Source organism: Apodemus sylvaticus, chromosome 6 (genome assembly GCF_947179515.1).
Source record: "Apodemus sylvaticus chromosome 6, mApoSyl1.1, whole genome shotgun sequence".
Taxonomy (NCBI): Eukaryota; Metazoa; Chordata; class Mammalia; order Rodentia; family Muridae; genus Apodemus; species Apodemus sylvaticus.
Genome location: NC_067477.1, coordinates 129,522,808 through 129,531,518, shown reverse-complemented (window position 1 = coordinate 129,531,518; position 8,711 = coordinate 129,522,808). Strand labels below are relative to the sequence as shown.

Here is an 8,711-nt window from a genome sequence, read left to right as displayed (position 1 = left end):
GGAGAGGACCAGGGCCTGAATACCAATCACTGACACCCCAGAGATTGCAAATTCACTAGTCTGGGGTGTGGCCTACTCACTGGGATTTTAAAAACCTGCCATGCAGATCTTCGGAACAGTCGTGGCCTAAGAGTCCTTGACCAGGGTCCAGACAAGGGCTGATTCTCCCACCCGACTTCTTTGCTGAACAGTCAGGCTGGTTTCCAGGGCCATAATCTCTCCTTCCTTAAGTCCTGACAGTCAGACCTGTGCTGTAAATCTGAGGGGTGAACTTTACTGAAGGACTTGAGCCTCCAAGGCCCTGAGTTGCAGTTGTCTCTTCTGTCTCCACCATATAGCTGTCCCCCGCATCTTACTCAAGGGCTCTTAGCAAGCAGTCCTTTAAAAGCTTGGAACTTGCAGCTCTGCTTTAGGACTACTGCGAGTGGATCTGCAGCTGCTTCTGTCTACAGCCTCTACAGTATCGGAGTCTGCATTCCCAGGTGTGTCTGATACGCAGCCAGGTTTGGGAACCACTGAGGGACCACAGTGGGTCTCGCCTTTTATCCTGCCAAGTCATTAAGGATTTGTAAGGATGAATGAGCTGTCTTGGGAGCGAGCGCCTGCTGCAATGCTCCTTTATTAATTATGGGGAAGTGATATATTGGCAATGGTAGGGCTTCTCTTGGAAAGGACAATGAATGGTTCGTCGATTGCTGCATTAGGTCTCTCCTGACTCAGTCTTAATGCTCAGTTGGTTTTGTTTTTCTGTTTGTTTTTTTTTTCCTTCCTGTCTGTAGTTTAAAAGCCGCACACCATTCACACTAAAGGGCCTCTAGGTCTTTATTCCCTTGTAAGAGGCAAGGTGTGAGGGAAATAGCAACACCTGGAATCTTTCAGAGATCTCCGCTGGGGAAACCCCTGCCCTAGTCTGGATGTGATCCGCAGCGTCTAGTAGCTAGGATGTGTTGTTTCTTCTTCTCTAGATATGAAGGTGAAACACAGAGTAAGGATTTAAAAAATAAAAAAAAATCAGCGATACATGCCCAGTTTCCCTTTGCTGTATAAAGCATGCATTAGCAGAGGACTAGAATGTGGAGGAAGAAAGATGTATCTGGAGTAGCAAATTCCGAGGTAAGGAAGGAGTAGGCGAGTTGGGGTGTGTGTTTGGGGTGGGGGGTTGTCTAAGAATCAGTCTAGCGAGGTTCAAAAGAAAAGTTGCAGCAGCACGGGTCCGCGCCTGTTGGGGTGCAGGAGAGAACGCTGGCTGGAGTGGTTTGTACGCACTGCGGGGGGCCCCACAGCCAAGGAAATCCGGCCACTGGAGGAGCAGAGGAGACCCCGGTGGTTGCCACCACTGCCTGCCTAGCTCTTGCTCCGGCAAATCACTCTGGGTTAGCACGGGGGTCCCGGGAGGCGGGAGACAGAAGGAGGCGGCGGGCCCGGCTTGTGCGAGCCAGTGCGAGGCTGCGGGCGGGGTGCGCGGGAGGGAGGGGGAGAGAGCGAGGGAGGGAGCGCAGCGCGCGCGCCGCCCGGCCCCGGCCCTCCCAGCCCGCCGGCCTCGCCGCCTCCCGCCCGCGCGCACCGCTGCCTGCTGCCGCCGCCGCCGCCGCCGCCGCCGCCGCTGCTCGCGCCGGGCGCTGCTCGGGAGTTGGGCCGCCACCGCCGGCTTTGTGCTTCCAGCAGAGGATGGGAGCGACCTCTTCTTGAGCAAGAGCTGTCTCAGAAGGGAGTGAGCGCGCCCGATCTCCGGGCGGTGCAGGATCGGGGAAAGGGATCCATCCACAAGGCTCAGCCCAGGTAGGAGCCGGTCCCCGGCAGGCAGAGACAGACATCGGGTAGACAGGAACTGCTCTCTTCGCAGCGACTCCCTTGGTTTAAATCAAAGGGCTGGTTCTGGAGTGTGTGTGTGTGTGTGTGTGTGTGTGTGTGTGTGTGTGTGTGTGTGAGCGTGTGCGCGCTTGCACATTTTCAGTGTGTCCATGCTTCTCTGAGAGTGAAATTGCTCAAGCTGTTGGTGGTTCTGGGCGTGAGGGTCCCCGCCTGCCAGTGCAGATTGCCAGAGGAAGAAAGGGTTGCTGGGGGGGGGGGGGGGAGGGGGGATGCTGCACCCTGGACAGTGCTGGCTGGGCTGCGAGGATTCAGGGCGCTAAGAGCTAAGTCCACCCGGAAAACAAGCAGCGCTGCTGGGAAGCCAGGCACCTCCATCCATTGGGCTCCTTTCACGGTGGGTCACCCTTCTTCTCGGTGATCCCTGGGGTCTTCCCCAGGGCTCCACTTATGAGCCACCTCTTCTGGCGGGCGCTGGGTGCTACTAGGGGAGGACTGCAGAGCGAAGGGAGGTGTGGCTGCGTAGCGGAGGAAGAGGAGGGAGAAATGAGGTGGGGAGTGGGCTGTAGGATCCCAGAGCCTGGGCACCAGCCTTCGTGTGTGTTGTGGATTCTGCATACACAGGCGTCTCTACCCAGAAATTCAAAGGGAACTTCACAGTCGCATTATTTGACACAGAGGCTATGCTGGCTCTTGGGGAAATGGCTTGTATTCTGAGATTCAAGTATCTCCTTCTTGGCTCCTCCTTCTCGAGGAAGAGGGAGGTCTTACAGCAGGACAGGCAGAGAAACCAAATCTGTCCTGGAGATGCCTTAAAAATACAACATATGTGCGTGTTTGCATTCCGCCCGCCCCCCATCCCCCCGCGACACACACACACACACACACACACACACACACGCACTAGCCCTCCCCTGTCGACCCATAGATTCTGTCTGATGAATGACTTGCTAGCATTTCCTCCCTCCCTCCCCAGATAAAGTGGCAGCGCTTGAGTCAAGAGCAGCAGTGATCCAATTTAACAAAGCATTTTTGGGAGAGCATACGCATGTCGTCTGTGGTCCTGGGCAGAAAGTCGTGCTTTCTGTGCTAGGTATGGTTTTAACCCTCCTCAGCCTGGCTCCCTGAAAGGCGCTCTCTGGCTCTCTGCTAGTCAGCCACTAGTGGTTGTGAACATTAACAACACAAACTTTGTCCTGCTGGAGGTGTAAAGACTAAAAGGAGGAAAAAAGGATATCAGTGGGAGGTGTAGTGGAAGAAGCTTTTTTACAAAAAAAGAATGACAGATGAGCTAAAGACACTTCAGGCATCCTGGTCATGGAGCCCACAGCTGAGGAGGTGGAGATTTCTGATCAGATCTGCTTCAAAGGAGTGTCTGAGTACAGGGAAGAGCAGCTGAACATCTACAACTCAGGAGCTGCTGGGTGAAGATTCCTCAGAGGGAGTATGGGGGAGTGTGTCGTGGGGACAACCTGGAGGAAATTCTGAATGTATGACACACACACACACACACACACACACAAGTACACACACCACACTCATCTCCTCTCTTAGAGCTCTTCTGCAGAAAAAAAAACATAGGGTGGCAGGTGGGATGAATCTGGATTCTTCATTCACTTGTTATAAGAACAGAAAGCCATCCGGAAGGAGGAGGGCTGCCTTTAGGTTCCTCTTTCAAATCCTGTGTTACTGGGATTTTGCTCTCTGGGTTTGCTAAACTTGCTTAATTTGCTGAGCTTAGCCGAGTGTGAAGGCAGAAGGAAGGAAGGAGCCTGCTCCATCTTTAGGGTTTTGTGAAGGAGCTGGCAGGGAAGAACCCACTGCTTTCAGTGAGATGGGATTTCTTAAACCACGTTCATTTTACAAATTCTGCCTGTTTTAATAAAGTGTTCTTTTTGGATTTCTGGGCACTTTAAATAAGATCCCCCCCCCCATAAAGAGAGGCCTGATTTCCCCCTCCCCCTTTTAAAATGGCTGTTGCGTTTTATTAAAAATGAACTCAGTTTCTAGAAAAATGAGAGGAAAATGAAAAAAAAAAAAAAGGTGACCAGAGATAAACCATCCTTCACTGCCAAACTGACCAGAGGCAGCAAAGGATGGAAAGTGTTCCGGGGGTGATCAGCCTTCACTACCCTTGTCTTGAAAACTCCTTGCCAGGGTTGGAAAGAGAGAGTGAATTAAAGATATAGGTGGGAACCCTCATGTTCCCTTATCTGTCTGTAGACCTTACTGTTGCTGTGTAAGAGTTTCCATAGTATCAATTTGGATTTAGATTAAGAGACAGCTGGAAATTCTGTTGCCTGTGACTGGGAAGGAAAGAGCATAGTACTGTGAGTGCTGTAACTCTAAATAAAAATAGGGATGGAAGGTGAGGGGTACCCTGAAGACTAATGTGTAGGAACTACCATAGCTGCTCTTTCAAGCTCACTGTGTTTTGAAACAGTAAAATACATCGAAAGGAGCGTCGGCATTTGCTAGTGCGCTATATTTAACATGTTTTTTAATCGACAAAAATAGTCTTTTATTTATCTTGCAAAGTAAACGCATGGTTCCTTCCCTCTTAGTGCTTAATCTGTGTCTTGGACTGAATAAATGATAAAAGCCCTGGAGCTTCTATAAATTGCATTCCTCCTTTTAAAAAGAGAATGGATAGAAAAAATATTTTAAAAGACACGGCAGCATAAAGAAAGTAGTCTGCCTATGACTGTGAGTGTCGTAGTTTTGGACTTAAGTGTGTTGTTTTCAGGTTGCCATTCAGTGAGGCCCGTCTTTCCTCCCGGATGCTCAAGGTGGAGGGAGAATGGTCTACAGGCAAGAAGCAGGTTTAGGTATCACAAGGACCAAACTGGAATGGAAGATAAATATAGCGTAAGGCATGTTTAGAGAAGAGGATGTTACATGGGGTTACTTACAGGTTTCATATTTTTGAGCTGTTGTATGTGTTTCTTTCAGTTGTTGTTTTTGTTAAAAACTTAGTGGTCCAAGTGCTACTCTCTGCCACTTATGGATATGTCTTGTGTTTTAATATCATTCATAACCATCCACACCTCATGATCCAATGTCTACTTCAAACTCGTGAGATACCTACCCTCTTTCCACAGTAAGAACATTTATCCAGGATCCTCCTATCTGACCAAATTCTACTGCTCCCTCTTGTGGCAAGTATGTTCCCCGACTTTCTCTAGACTCTAGTGAGGCCTTGGATCCTCATGGCTCCTTTAACTGCCTCTCCAGCTCTAATTCTCAGTGGTGACTAAGGCTAACCAGGCCAGTGGCTTACAACACTACCTGTTCCCACTTTTCCCTTTGAACAAAATGGTTCTGACTCCTGGGAGATGTCTCTTAGATGTAGGGGAAGTAGACGTCAGGTGTTTTCCGGCCCATTGGGATAGACCAGACTCTGGAAATGTGAACTTTCAGCTTTTGCCTTTGGGAATTTGATTTAAACTCAGGACTAGTCCCCTGGGGCCTCATTAAATGCAGTAGGACTATTTTCCATTCTCTCTCTCCCTCCCTCTCTGTCTCCCCTCCCTCTCTTTCCTCTTCGCTATTCTTCCTCTCTCTTTCCTGTGGCCTCTAGTCTCTCATGTGTCCACGTGCATTGTGTTGAAACTTTAAAGTAACCATGGAGTAGTTGTGACAGCCCACTTTCTAACATGGAGACTTCTACGGTAAGTTCTGACTGCTACGTTTTCATGGATGGAGTTTAGAATATGAGTAGAAACTGCCTTGATTCCAGAGAGCTCACTGCTCTCTTCCCTGATGACTCTGTTTGGAATCGATTGCTTTGCACTCATATTTACACCTGCCCTTTGGTCTTTTAGTCCTTGGTCCTTCATGTCCAGAATGTAACAGGCAGAAGAAGGTTCAAATTACACCCATCCTTACATCCTGCAAATTACACACATCCTTACTTCCTGCAAATTACACACATCCTTACTTCCTGCTCAGTTTTCAAAGAAGGAAAGGAACATACTGTCTGAAAAGTGAAGCAAGGAAACAATTTCTGTGACTGAGGGTTAGTGCATCACTTATAATAAGTTCTTGGAGTCTGGTAAAGCATTCATGGGTTCGAAGCCCTTATCTACTGACCAACATAGAATCTGAAACCATTAACATGAAAATCATTCATTTGAGTAAAGGATTTCTGACCAAATCCCTAACAAAATACAGAGATATTAATAGCCCAGCAAAGAAGTACTAGGTGTGAATCTACACAAGCCATTAGTATATGTCGTCATGTGTGAGCCTGAAATGCTTTATGTAATTGCCTTGCAGAAAGTCCCAAGGACCTGGAATACAACAAGACAAAGAGGAAGTGGAAGCGTTATAACTGAGTTTCTGCCCAGTGAATGCCCTCTTAAGACTGTGCTGATGGGGGAGGACAGGGAACCAAGGGCCTGGGAGCAGAGCTTTTGAATAAGAGTAACTGGAGAGTAACCAGAAGCAGAGAAACATGGATTCCTATACATAGGTTTTACTCTGAAGCAACCTTTGGTTCTTTTCTTGAAAAATTAGCCTTTGTAAGTCTTCCAAGAAATGGGCAAAGCATTTTCTCCAGAGCAGATTGACAGTCTCAAAATCCTGAAGGTGCTATATCATAACATTTCTACCAATCACCTAGACAACACTAGTTTGAGGCCAATTCAGATAAACTGTCCCCTACCCATTCAAGAGATCTTGAAAAATTAACATCTGTATCAGAGGCCATCTTAAAAGATGGAATAATCACTCTGTAGATGTCATGCCATTGCAAGCCAAGTCACAAATGATGGCTTTGTGGAATCTAATGTGAGATCAAAACAGCAAGGCAACCAGTGATTCACCTCCTTACACTAATCCAACCATGGTATCTACCGAGCACTCGGGTTGTGTAAAAGACACATGGAAAGGCAAGTCATTTCACATTTGGTGGGCACTTGTCATGTCCTTATCTAGACAAGCTGGTATATATGTTTGATGCTTCTAACTGTCCAGCAAAGAAGCAAAAACAAAACAAACAAAACGCATTTGAAGATGAAGACTATGGTGCAGTTGAATGGTGACTTAGCTGTGGGTAAATAAAAGACTACAAAAGCCATGCTCTGGATTCAGTCCTTCCTGTCATGACCTAGAACACTCATAGATGGAATGGCATGGCTGGTTAAGATAGGATCAGAACTGCAGAGGAGTGAGAAGCTTGGCCTGTGACCTCTTCAAGGAGAGGAAAAGGGATTTTGGGTCATCACCAAGAGGTCAAGGGGTTTAGAAAACCAATAAGCCAAGTCATGTTGACCAAGTGAAACATGTTCTAAGAATTTTATCAGAAGGACAACCATAGGACAATATCATGAGTGTCTCCACAGCTCTTGACCTGCCCTGCACCCAGTCAGGACCATGTGCATACACTATAGAGTAAGGATCTTGAAAATGGCATTTTTCAAATGCATTTTGCACTGGAAGGTAATATTCATTGTGGAGTCACAGCATAGACTTGAAAGATGGAGGCTGCAATGGCCAGAGGCAAGGAGAAAGGATAGGCCACCAGTCAATGCTCTTCTTGGTTTACTTTTTACTTGGTTTTAGAAATAGATTCTCACTATGGAGCCAAAGTGGGCTTTGAAGTCTCCTACCTGTGCCTCCAGATTTCTGAGATTTTAGGTGTGATGCTACACTGATCATTCCTTGGTACACTCTAGCCGGTTTTGTTTATTTACCACTGATGGCTCTGGTGCATTCTCTTCTGCACTCCTCATTAACACACAGGATATAGGGCCTCTCTCTAGTGTGTGCATTCCTCAGTATAGAGTATCCAGGCCTAGTAACAGGTCATTGGGCTGCTTATTCTGCTCCCAAAGTGACACTTGCTTTGTAGCCTTCACTATAGGTGGCACCAGGGAGTTTGAAAAGATGCTACATTTCAGAAGGAACCTCGTCCTCACCTCCCTTTTAAAGTGTCTTTCCCATAAAGCAGAAATGACTACCTCAGAACTGAAGTCTTTGTGTGTTGGGCAAATCCAAGAATTTTATCCCCATGAATCTTTTCTACCGTTCTTCCCAGAACATGAGTAATTTTTGTTTTGTTTTTTTTTAAATCAATATTCTCATCCAGACCATAGATAGCAAGTGATCTCTATCTATCTATCTATCTATCTATCTATCATCTATATATATATATATATATATATATAAACAAATAACAAAATCAAGAATACCTAATATCAAATGGCTCTGAGATTAAAAGGGGAGAAAGTGATACCCAGAGGTCATTCCATCCAAGTCAAGTCTGCTTTGCTTCCCCTTTGGCCATGAGAGAAGACCTTCCCAAGTGGGGCAGTATTCCCCAGGGAGGAAAGAGTATTGAATCATTGTTTTTTGTATGGCAATGTTGACTGTTAAACTGAAGGCACCCGTCTTCTAAGTCTTCAGGGCTCTGAGGCCAGCAGATATATCCCCTTATAATTATACTATTTGTTTGAATTCAACATTTCTCTCAGCTAACTTTCATCACCTATTTTTGGAGGGATAATAATTATAATACTATCAATAATGATAATAATAAGTCTATGGCTTTTATGGGGCAATAATATTTTAATGCTACAGTTTCTATAATGCAAGTATTTTAGAAAGACTTATTCATAGCTTAAGAGAGTCTTTGTCCCAATTTTAACTTTAAATGCATATGCTAAATAATATAGAGTCTTGTCATGGGAAGATGGAATGTAAATATACACACAATTTCATAGACCTCAAAATCAATATATGTACATATATACATATATATATGATGCACATATATGCATACATATATAATTACTATTTTAAATAGTGAGAAAAAATAAAAATACTTTTGGCTTTGTGGTCTGTCGCAGACATTCAACTCTATTCTTGCAACAAGAAAGCCAAAGTAGACAATACACACA

At 46.0% G+C, this 8,711-nt stretch overlaps 1 protein-coding gene across 4 annotated transcripts in view; it reads left to right on the top strand.

Moving 5' to 3' along the window:
- The first annotated feature begins 313 nt into the window (after window positions 1-313).
- Window positions 314-8,711, top strand: part of Slc8a1 (solute carrier family 8 member A1) — a 282,426-nt gene continuing 274,028 nt past the window's right edge. For 2 of the 4 annotated variants that reach the window (XM_052186469.1, XM_052186472.1), the window contains exon 1: window positions 1,525-1,779. The gene's annotated coding sequence lies outside the window, so the exon portion shown is untranslated. Of the gene's footprint in view, window positions 483-1,524; window positions 1,780-8,711 lie in introns of those variants that run through there. The other 2 variants (XM_052186470.1, XM_052186471.1) reach the window with 2 other exon arrangements.